Here is a 12,800-nt window from a genome sequence, read left to right as displayed (position 1 = left end):
AATGCCCGGACAGTTGGCTGTCAAGGATCAAGGGAGAACTTGCTAGGCTCTCAGGTGACAGGAGCCAGCAGGCTAGCTGCAGTCAACCATGGCTCTACTTTTCCTGCAGCCCAGGCACCTGCGCCTGGAAATGCTTCCCAGTTTCTTTCTCTCCCTTCAGCCCTTACAGAAAGTTCAGGGACCAGAGCTTCCAAGGCCTGCCAGATGCCAGCAAACCGGCATGTTGCATTTCCGAGGCAAGATCCTGGTTCTCTCTGTGGCTGGAGAGAGGGCTCTGCAGCCACTTTTTCCAACTGGGCTGTTTCCTCTCTGCCCACATTTTCCCTCCCCCTCCCCAAGGCCAGGAAAGCAACACTCACAGGGATGGGGGATCAAGATAGCTCCCCTGGGCAAAGAAGTGTGGAGTTCCCCAGCAATGTCCTTCTGCTTCTGGGGATTCCCAGCAAGCACCAGACAAGGGAATAACTCTAGAGATCTGAGGCCATTTCTTTACAACTTTCCTGAGAATGTGAAGGTACCTCAGTGCAGACTCTGGGATGTCCTGGCTCCTCTACCCACAGGAATCCTTGCTGCCCTTTGAGCCGGTTTCTCTAGTTAAGTTACCTTTCTGAACCTTTGCTCAGGGGAGAGGACAGACCCTGCTAAGTTGTGCTTCAGACTCCCTAGTGAAGGAACCCCAGAGAGGCAGAGAGGGACAGGAGGAAGGGCTACTGCATGTGATCCGCCTTGCCACTCTGGGCCCAGGATTGGAGTACCTTTATTACTATCAGAGGTTTAAGAAAAATGTGTTGGCAAAGAGACCTGGCAGAGGAAGTGTGTGCTATAATAATTTTTTGTTCCAGAAGTTTATTCTAGTTCCTGCAGCCACCTTCCCCTCATTTCTGTGACCCAAGGACTTAGGGATGAGATATTAGTAAAAAGGTATTTAAGGTCTCCTCCAGGCCACCCACAAAAGTTGTGGCTGGGCTGAAGTACTGGAAAAGTACTTCGCTACTGAAAGCTACTCTGGAGCCTACCCCTGGTGTTTTGTTTGTTTTGTTTTGTTTTCCAGTATGTGTGCAGGAATCTATTCAGGAATAATTAGTCTCCATCACTACATTCAATTTCATCTTCTGTAGACTTCCAATAAAAAATCCTTCTCTCTTTTTTCTGACCAGGGGAACCAAGCTATAGATTACTAAATACATGATGAAGGGTTTGGGGTCTGTGTGTGGGGGAATCAGACTTCAAGAAAGGAAGGGGAAAAGAGAAAGGGGCATGTCCCTGAGATCTTGCAAGTTCAGCAGACTTGGGAAGGCTACCCCAGTTGCAGGGCCCCTGGGAGGGAAGGAATTAAATGTCCAGGACAGGTGTGGGGGAGTAGGAACCATTTCCCACTAACACCCCAAACACCCCCATGCCCACTTCCTCAGGACTCTCCCTGATGTGTTAGGAGCAGTGATGCTGGTGCAGTACAGTACTATAGGGCTCTTTGTCAACAGGGTCGCAGGCACCTTGGATTAGGTGGGTCTTGCCAGTCTTGCCATTCAAAGTTTGTTTCTCAGCACTCCTTGCTTCCCCACACAGGAATTAGTCAACTACCCTGGGGCTAAGGGAGAGTAAAATTCCCAGATATACCAGAACCAAAGCTTCAGTGGGAAGTGCCTACCTGCACCGATTCCATCCTACCTTTTCTCTGCCAAGCAACCCCTGCTATATGCCCACTACTAACTGACAGCACTGTGGCTGGACCAGATGTGGTGGCTATTTCTACTCACCATATGAGCTTTTCAATTTGGGGCTGCCTTAGGCTAGACAGCCCGCAATTGCTGGTGGTGGAAGCAGATGATTTATATAGAAAATATTTAAATATAGGCAAAAGGCTGCAAGACACCAAAGCTTCCCGATTTGTCCACTCTAGCCCCAGCTAGTCAGACGGAGAAACAAGCAGCAACCAACGTTGCCTCTGTGATTGCTTTTGCCAGTTAGGTTAAGGAAAGGCCTTCAGAGCAGTGGACTTTGGGGGGTTAAGCCAGCTTTGATGTGCTCTGCTGCTCTCACTGATTTCTGAGTGGTCTCAGCACAGGTTGAGCAATTAGGCCATTTTCTATTTCTAAGAGGCTCCTACTGCTAGGACTTCTCTCTGTGCAGAGGCTAAAGGCACTGGTCAGACATGGTGGATATAGAGATATCCCTGGACTGTGGCTTTTGCAGATAAAATCAAATCTGAGTCTTGATTTACCCATTCATTTCCTGAGACAAGAATATTTAATTAAGTAGAACTTTCTTATTTGTTAATATGGTGAGAGAGTCCCTACAAGCATAGGGTGAACTGATGGTATGGCTAGCTGGGAAATAGCCCAGATTATGCATCTGGCATGTCTCCACAGAAATATTGAAATATTATTTAGCTTTAAGAAGACATATTCTAAAGAGTTCAACCTTATAAAAAGAGATGAATAATGATGTGACTATTCCAGTTTTGTTTAGAAACAATAATCTCCACTGTTTCCAATATGTTGGGTTATATAGTTTATTAAGTGACTCAGGGAACGACATTTGCTATTTGAGAAGGAGAATGGCTGGGAAAATGAAATGAGTTAAAACATTGCTAAAATAATATACTTTGGTAAAACAGAATCGCGTGTTCACATCTGTTCCTTAAATGAAGTATTCACTGTGTACAGTTTGATGGCCTAAGTATATTCTGTAGCAGGTTGTTACCATCTTGATGAAACTTAAAGGAGAAAAACATATTTTCTTACTTGTACTTGGATATTTTCTTAACTGTGGAAGTACTTATTGCATCCAGGATTGATAGGAGAATGCACATGTTGCCTTCTTCATTTGAAAAGTACTATAAGCTCCTTGATTAAAATGCATTGTAAGCAAGTGGAAGAAAAAAAATTCCCAAGTTTCAGCTGTTTTGTGATAAGATATACAAGTAAGAAAAAAAAATCACTAGCAAAATTCAAGGTGTTGTCTAATAGGGCTTTTCCTGGCTGGTTTCTAGCTGTAACCAGCAGCCCACACTCTAAACTCCTGAGATTTGTCTCTTGAGCCTACATCAGGAAGTCATGATCAGAGCAAGCTTGGTTGAGAAAGATAAATAAATGTTGAATGTGCAATATGTGCCTTAATTATCCTGAACTAAGACTTAAAAGTAATCCTCTTAAGTAAGTTTAGATTTTGACTGTAAATGCCAAAGGATTTGCCAAAGTAAAATATGCCTAGCCAATATAAGGCCTGATGAAAGATGTACTTCCTGGGTCCATTTAGCCAAAGCTATCAAGAATTCAAGCTCTTTGTGCTGGTTCACTTTGAACTGGCCCCCAATGAGATCAAAGGCACTATGTGAATTAATTGTGGGACAGTTTTTCTGTCTTCTCTGGCCATAGTCATGGCTCCAAATCTTTGATCAGATAACATATCCTTTGGGCCAAGGAGCCTAGCTTTAGCTTTCTTGCTTGTTTTATTTTCCTCCCTTAAACCTCACCTTTTCATGTAGCTGCACTTTGTCTTCCCTCATGATTTCCAAGATATTTTTTTAAATCTGCCTTGATTTAGTCCTTTATCTGGGTGTTTTATTGCGCATGTAAAATTTGTTCAAACACTGATTTGACACTTCTCCCCATAGTTATTCATCTGTGTGTTCATTCCTGCCTTAGATATCCTATTGTTTATTAAATGCCCTGGATTCTGTCTCTGGAATAGTTTTTATCCTTTGCATCCCTACTGTCACTACCTCCTGTCAAGTCCTCAAGATTCTTTTTTTCAGGTCTTCTGGATTCTTGACTTGGCCTACTATAACTGCCTCTTCCTGTTGTCTTTCATCTGTTCCCCAATTCAATATTAGGACAAATCTTCCTGATGCTATTTAGTTCTTTACTTTAAAGTATTGGGTACTTGGCGAGTGAATATTAAGTGGTATGGATTGTCACTGAATCTGAAAGAATTTCTAACAATTAGAGATGCCTGGTGCATTAAATAAGGTGCATTGTAACCCTAGGAATTTCTCTACTGCTCCAGGAATGTGCATAGCCTGGCCAGCCATCTAATGGGAGTTCAAATATTAGATTTTGGAGAATGAACTATATAACCTTTCTTACTACTAACCAAGAGAATGTATCATCCTTCAAACATCCAGGGACCAAAATTAGGTGTTGTCTATCAGTTTCCCCTGCTGAAATTATGCCTTTAAAAATAATTATGGCTCTGTTTTAAAGTCTTATCTTTTATCATCCGTTACTAATGCCTGGATAGGTTGCTTTGTTCTGGTTTGGGTATGTGTCACACATTCAAAAAACATTTAAATCACTGGACTTTGTTATGAAATTTTAACATTTATATTATGCTTGTTCTATTTGTTAATGTCCCCCCCTTTTTTTAATCTTGCTTAATTTTCAAAATAATCTCATGAGGTAGTAATCTTTTCTTATATGCTGGAAACCAAGGATCCAAATATTTAAGTGATTTCCCCAAGGTAATAAAAATGAGTTGGGAAACTTTATTGATACCACAAATCTATTATTTCTCTAAGGTCCTGAGCTCAGGTGACACTAGTCTAAAGCAACTTCATTTTCTCCCCATTAACTATAACATTAAGACCAGATTCTTTAGATACAAATCTGAGGCCCTTTGACATTTAGCTTCAGCCTACCTAGTCAGCCAGTTCCTATGTGCACAAATGTCATGCACCGGGCCTCTAGTATTTATTTAATTGAGTTGCCACTGAAATATTAGGGTTAGCATTTTACTGAAAATCTCTATCTAAATGATAGTTTCAGGTTTAATAGGAAATTGCTGAGTCTATTATCAGCCAATAATGCTATAAAGCAATATAATCGGGTGGTAATTTTTCAATAGTTATTCTCTATAAGTGTTCTGTCCAATAGACATATGTTTGTACAAATTTAAATTGGTTTATAATTACATAACATTAAAAATTCAGTTATACAGTCACACTAGCCACATTTCAAGTGCTCAATAGCCATATGTGGCTAATGCTTACCATATTGGAAAGTGCAGCTACAGAATATTCCCATTACCATAGAAAGTTCTATTGGATATCACTCTTATGCAACAATGGTTCTCTACATTTATTTTCACTTAGAAGTATGTTCACAAAGACTAGTACTTTCATAGGTTTATGCATAGCTATTCACGGTCCACAGTACAATATTGTTGCCTCTTCCCTCTCAGAACAAAAATTAGTTATTAACATTATAGGAATCATTTTGACACCATTGGAGGGAAAATGAGATATTTATATCACATCAAACACTAAAATAAATACCAGATGGAGTTCTGAAGAAAAATATAAGGAACTTTCCTTCTACATATAAATTATATTATATATATATTATAAATTACGATCATTAAATACTGTGGTATTTGTGCAGGGACAGACAGATCAATATAACAGAACAGTGCCCAAAGAAATAAATCCAAGTATACTATCAAGTTTAAGATATGATGAAGAGGTATTTCAAATCCGTGGGTTAAGGGAAAGGATGCCTTTTTCAATAAATGTGGTTAAGACAACAGGGCTAGTAATTTCAGTCGAAATTTATTAAACTACACCTATATTTGCTATTTAAATCAAAGTTAATTCTAGCTGGATCAAGAATTTAAAGGTAAAAGTTAACCTATGGTATTAGAAAATATTTTACATTATTTTAATTATAATGCATTTTATATTTATAATAGTTTTAAATTTTAAGATCAAAGAGGATTTTATAATTATTATATTTTATAGAGACTGAAGGCTTAAAGGAAAAGATTAATAAATTTAATCTTCAAAAAATCTGTATGGCAAAGAAATATCAAAATGAAGATTAAAATAAACATTGGGAAAATATCTGTGACACATAACAAAGGGTAAATATTCTTTTTAAAAAAATATATATTTTATTGATTTTGTACAGAGAGGAAGGGAGAGAAATAGAGAGTTAGAAACATCGATGAGAGAGAGTCATCAATCAGCTGCCTCTTGCACACCCCCTACTGGGGATGCGCCCACAACCAAGGTACATGCCCTTGACCGGAATCGAACCCGGGACCCTTCAGTCCCCAAGCCGACGCTCTATCCATTGAGCCAAACCAGTCCCGGCGGGTAAATATTCTTAATATATAAATAGCTACACATGGATTAAATAAATATCCCAGTGGGAAAATAGTAAAAAGTTATAAACAGAATATTCACAAAAAATGAGTATCAACAGCCCAGTCGGTGTGGTTTAGTGATTTTCAACCTGTGAACCAGGAGGTCATGGTTTGATTCCTGGTCAGGGAACATGCCCAGGTTGCTGGCTTGATCCCCAGTAGAGGGCATGCAGGAGGCAGCAGATCAATGATTCTTTCATCACTGATGTTTCTCTTTCTCCCTCTCCCTGCCTCTCTGAAATCAGTAAAAATATATTTAGAAGAAGAAAAAAGAATGAATATCAACTCACTTTGCAAATAAAAACTAACAGTTTTCACCTATCAGATTAGAAAAAGTTTAAAATATTAATAAAACTTGTTAAGGCTGTGGACATATGGATGATCGAAAGCACTGTTTAAATTGGTACATTTTCAGAGGTTTATTTGACAATCTGTATACAAATGTAAAATGTAAATACCTTCTATGATCTAGCAATTTAACTAAGAATTTATTTTAAGAAGATAAATGCAAGTGCTAAAAATATATATACATAAGAATATTCATTAATATTTTGTTCATTGTAACAAAACTTTGGAAACAACCTTACTGGCTGCAATAGAGGATTGAGTAGGTAAATTGGAATGTGTCAATTTAGCCAGTTCCTATGTACACATTAAAAATAAGGTATACCTACACTTATTGATATGGAAAAAAATCCATATACAATTTAATGGAAAAGATAGGTTACAAAGAAGCATAATTCTATTTCTGTATAATTCTACATATTTTGGTACATCTACATGTGCATATAAGTGTATGAAATGGATAAACATTATTCACCAAAATGTTAATTACTGATAGAAAGATTGTGGATTTTCTTTAAAAGTATTTATGCTTTTATTTATTGTTTGTATTTACAGTGAGAATGATGAAAAGCATATATAATATAGTGCACATAAAATGCTTATCTTACTGTGCAATACTCAAATGGTGAATGCATGGTGGTAGTTATCATGCTTATATCACTAACAAGATAAACCGGTCAACATTAAATGTAAATTTCAGGAGGATTAAAGATTTAAATGTAAAAAAAGAAATTATATAATAACTGGAATAAAATAAAAGTAACTTGGAGGACTTTCTAATAATAAAAATAAAGGAAGAAATTATCAAGAAAAAGCAATGGATCATTTTACATAACATTTACATAATGGATCATCTACATGAAAATGTATATGTGTAAAATATATAATAATAACAAAGATAAATTGGGGCAAATAATTGAAATATATGATAGATAATGGCCTATATTCACTCCAAAATATAACTTTCCATCATCTAACTATTCCCAAATAATATAGTGTTATTTGAACTATTATTATTTATATTACAAATATAAATAAGTTAGTAAATACACAGTTATTACAGTATTTCACATTCCACTTATGTTAACATGCAGTATTTCTAACGAACTATGGATTGCTGGGGAAAGGGCCACACATTATAACTTCCTGATTTAATTTAACAAGGAAAGGCCTCATAAGGTGGGAGCAGATGCAGCATATCATAACATGGACTTAATCTGGTTGCTAGTTTCCTATAGATTTACCATTGCCAGTGCTAGTATCTGTAAAGGGACCAGTCCCGTCAGACTGAAAACTATAACTGATTTATTTTCCTCTTGCAACATTATTTTTTTATATACTCAGAGTCAATATCACCATTCTAGAAAAAGCATTATACTAATAATCTATGTATTTCCATTTAGGGAGAATTTTAAAACTAACAAGCTTTTTTAGTTCTTGAACCAAACTCAGCATTAACAAGGCCACATCTTCAATTGGGGAAAGAGAGCCAAATCAGTGCCCAGATGTACTTGGACAAAATATTTAGCTTTCTAGGATTCAGAAAAGTCAATTTCTCTGTGGTCTGCTCCTTAGTTCTTATTTTATACCCTCTTTAGTGGGTGGCTATAATACCAAGTTTAAAAAAAATAATATGATCTCAAAAACCTCATATTCTCTCTCTCCACTGTTGTAAGTGCTGTATATGTATTAACTCATCCTCAAAATCTATCTCATTGGTAGGTAAGTAGTATTGTTATTACCATTTTCAGAAGAGGAAACTGATACACAGATATTCAGTAATTCGCCTAAAGTTACAAAGCTCTTAAAATGGCTGTTCTTGGCTGTTCACTCAATCAGTCCAGCTCCAGAATCATGCATTTAAATGTGACACAAAAATATATATACACGTATATGGTAAAATAATTTTCTTTATTATTTTTATTAGATGCTGTTGTAACAGTTCATTTTTAGTTCCTTTGAGTAGTTTTCAAATTTTCTAACATTAGGATATATTACTTCTATAATCACAAAAATACATATTAAAAATTGAATTAAAGTTTCAGATGGAGCCATAAACATAGCCTTCTCAACTCTTTTATTTTGTCTTTATTTTACTTGAAAAAGGTGACAGAAAATAAGGGGTACAAACTTTCAATTATAAAATAAATGAGCCACAGAGATGTAATGTACAGCACTGGGAATATAGTCAATAATATCTTAATAACTTTGTATAGTGACAGATGGTTACTAGACTTATTGTGGTGATCACATTGTAAGGTATATAAAATGTAGAATCACTATATTGTACACCTGAAACTAATATAATGTATGTCAACTCTAAATTAATAAAAAAGTAATCTAAGACATTAATACTATGGTGCATGTTACTCAAAAAGCCCATTTATTATTCGGAGGTGATACTTTCAAGTCTGTTGATACAAAGATAACTGCATTTGTAGCTGAAAGGAGTAATAGAAACACTACTGAACTTTTTTCTCTGGAGCCTAAAGTATACATTTTTCCCCCCAAGTTGAGCCTAGTGAGAAGCCTTGTGACCCCTTTGTGATATTACTTCCTTTTTTATCCATGCTAAACTTTTTAGTATGCTCCTTTTGCTAATAGTGTTATCTATTTATAGACTTTTCTTATCACTAAATCTGCTCAAAAATCCCTTCCCCGTTCTTGGATCAATCTAAACATCACTTTTTATGTTCCAGCATCTATGGCTGAACACTTCCAGAGAAAATCACACCTTTGTTGAGACCAGTGCCACAACTAATGTGCATGGTCTACAACTTCATCTGGGGCCTTCAGAGCTTTTAGGAAGACTTTTTACATATACCTATTCAGCTTTCTATCCGTTTTTCATAGTACCTATTCCAAATACCACTTACCCCATTCAAGCAGATTCAATTGCCTTTTAGTTCACTGCCACACTTTACTTTTTAGCTTTATTTTTTAAAAAATATATTTTATTGATTTTGTACAGAGAGGAAGGGAGAGAGACAGAGAGTTAGAAACATTGATGAGAGAGTCATCGATCAGCTGCCTCTTGCACACCCCCAGTAGGGGATATGCCCGCAACCAAGGTACATGCCCTTGACCGGAATCGAACCCAGGACCTTTCAGTCCCCAAGCTGACGCTCTATCCATTGAGCCAAACCGATTTCGGCACTTTTTAACTTTATATTTTTATGTGTGATTTCAAGTTGATACATTTGGGGAGGAACATCAGAAGAGGGAATGAGAATTGTCAACGTTTTCTTTATTCACTTCTGTTTTGTTTGATTCATTATAACAAATCACTACTTTTGTAATTTAAAAATTTTTTAAAAATTTAAAAGGCTCCTGTGATTTTTTTTTTTTTTTTTTTTTTTTTTTTACTATTTCATGATAATGGGTTAGCACTGAGTCTAACTTTTTAAAAAATATATATTTTATTGATTTTTTTACAGAGAGATAAAGAGAGGGATGGAGAGTTAGAAACATTGATGAGAGAGAAACATCCATCAGCTGCCTCCTGCACACCCCCTATTGGGGATGTGCCCGCAACCAAGGTACATGCCCTTGACAGGAATCGAACCTGGGACTTTTCAGTCCACAGGCTGACGCTTTATCCACTGAGCCAAACTGGTTTTGGCTGAGTCTAACTTTTTGATAGGCATAGCCACTTTCACGTAGAAAAATTTCTATTACCTTTTAGTCATGGCTGAAGCTTACCTACTTTATTTCCTGCTGATAGAAAACTTGACAGAAACTGTTTTTTCTTTCAAAAGACCTGGCTTCTTTAAATAGATCACAGTGGATTTATAGAGCAGTTTCAGAACCTTGAGTAGGAAATGTTGTTACACAGCTTCAAAGTTACTAGCTAAAAAGTGCAAATGACCCAAATGTCCATCAACTGATAAAATTAATAAACAAATTGAGGAATATACTTGCAATGGAATATTATTCATTAATAAAAAATAAATGCAACACTGATACCTCCATCAAAATGGATGAACTTTGAAAACATTATATAAGTGGAAGGAAGTGAGGCACAGAATGCCAAATATGATGCCATTTATATGAAGTGTTCAGAATAGGAAAATCAATAGACATAGTAAATAGATTAGTGGTTGGGTTGCCTATGGGCTGGGCTTGGGATATGGAAGTGGGTCAATGAAGGAGCAATTGTTAAACAGTATGAAGGTTCTTCTTGGAGTGATAAAAAAAAATCTAAAATTGATTGTAGTGGTGATTGCACAAATATGTGGATACACATACACTTTAAATGAGGGGATTTATGGTATATAAATTATAGTACAACCAATGGACACAAAACTCTGGGGAGGGAGGGTATGTATGGGGGGGGCAATGTTAAAATATGTACACAGATAATAATTTAATAAAAAAATAAAAAATAAAAACAAGCGTACCTCTAAAAAATAAAAATAAATAAATAAATAAATAATATATCAATAGTATATTTGTGTGAATATATACACTGAGTAGTCAGGTTATTATGATCTCTGAACTCATAATAATCTGGCAATTCAGTGTATATCCTATATAATAAAAGGCTAATATAAAAATTGCCCCCTCAATCAGGAGTTTGACCAGGAGGCAGGCTGGACAACCACCCATGTCCCCTCCCCCTGGCTAGGCTGACTGGACCCCACCCATGCATGGATTCATGCACCGGGCCTCTAATATATATATACTTAGTGGCCAGATTATTATGTGTTCAGAGATCATGAAAATGCGTGTAATAGGTAATAAGCCTGGTGCATGAAAATTCATGCACTGGAGGGGGGATTAGGGATTGCTCAGCCATGCCTGCCCCCTCTCACATTCCAGGAGCCCTTAGAGGCTTGAGGTGACCTGGCGATCAGGGGAAGGTGACGCCCCATCACACCTCTGCTGCTGCCACTGCCAGCAGCACGAGCCTTGGCAGGCCCTGGTTACCTGAACCTTGGGTGGCCCTAAAGGGCTGGGCAGCCACCATCCAAGGCTAGGGCAGCCACCATCCAAGGCTTGCCTGAGCCTCAGGCTAGCCCTGGGCAGCTGGGCAGCCACCATATGAGGCTTGCCTGTGCCTCAGGCCAGCCCTAGGTGGTTGGGGGGCTGGAGGAGACTGGGGGACTCTGGAGACAGGTGCACAGAGTGGGCAGATCTGCCTGGGGGTGGGCCCAGCCTTGCCATGCATCTGCTGCCCTGGTGGGGCTGAGGGGACTGGGCACCACTGTCTTGTGGCTGTGGGTGTTGCCATATTTGAGGGTGTTACGGTCAATTAGCATATCCCCTCCTTATTGGCTGTGGGCGCTTCCATCTTTGAAGGTGGGACAGTCAATTATTCTTTTTATTAGATAGGATATGAAAAAGCTGTAAGATTATTTGCTTATTACCTATTCATTAAATTGGAAAAATATATAGCAATGCTTAATGTAAATGGAAAAATCAAAGTCGTACCGGTTTTAGCAGTCTCTTTTATTATGCACACACATTTTAAATCACTTTTTGCACACCATTTTGGATGAGTCTTAGAGATCCATCCTTTGGGCTAGTTGGTCAATAGTATATAAACCTTTGTTGCACTCACTTTAATTACTTTCAAGTGTTTTTGTCCATTAACAAACTGCAGCAGGGGTTATGGTGGCTATCAGCCTTGTCCACATTTATAGTTGTATAAATAGCTGCAGAGTGTTCATGCTTTGAAAAGATATTTTAAAATAAATAGAATGCCCCTAACATTACTTAGAAAATGGTGTACTTTAGATTAAAAACAAAAATCCCAAGTACCTGTATTTCCTTTAAATTTCCTATTTTCCCAGGTTATAGCTCCCCCTACTGCCAACCCAGGAAGGGTTTGGGTGTTTTTCTTACCTTCCTTTCTTTATTCTGTAATATGTCTTAGTGTCATGGGAGTCAACCATTGTTTCTCTATTTTAGAATATATCAACTGTTAAAAAAGAGGCATCATTTTTTTTTTCATCTATGTGTTCACAACAATTAGTGTGTGGCACTTAGTGAGTTCTTAATGGATATTTGTTTAATGAAAGAATGTCTTTTGCATCATTTATCTCGGGGATCTAGAGAGGACTTAGTATCCTTCATACAAACAGGATTCTGGGATTGCCTTTAGACCCCAGTGTTCCTGAGGTGAGTATGCAGATTCAACCCCTTGTTACATACACATAGGTATATACCACATGGATTTTAAATACTCAAATATTAATCACATGCTAAAGCAGCTAATAGCTGTTATGTAACCCATGTAAAGAGATTAGAAGCCTATAAGATGGTACCCCTCCTTCATACAAACCACTGCAGGATAGAGATTGAATTTT

General features: G+C 37.4%; 1 protein-coding gene across 1 annotated transcript in view; it reads left to right on the top strand.

Annotated features, from left to right (window-relative positions):
* IL1RAPL2 (interleukin 1 receptor accessory protein like 2) overlaps positions 1-12,800 on the top strand; it is a gene marked incomplete at its 3' end in the record, with an annotated part of 1,526,880 nt that overhangs the window by 855 nt on the left and 1,513,225 nt on the right. The window lies entirely within an intron of this gene.

Source organism: Pipistrellus hanaki (assembly GCF_964339955.1).
Source record: "Pipistrellus hanaki genome assembly, chromosome: X".
In the NCBI taxonomy this organism is placed as follows: Eukaryota; Metazoa; Chordata; class Mammalia; order Chiroptera; family Vespertilionidae; genus Pipistrellus; species Pipistrellus hanaki.
This window is presented reverse-complemented; position numbering and strand designations above follow the sequence as displayed.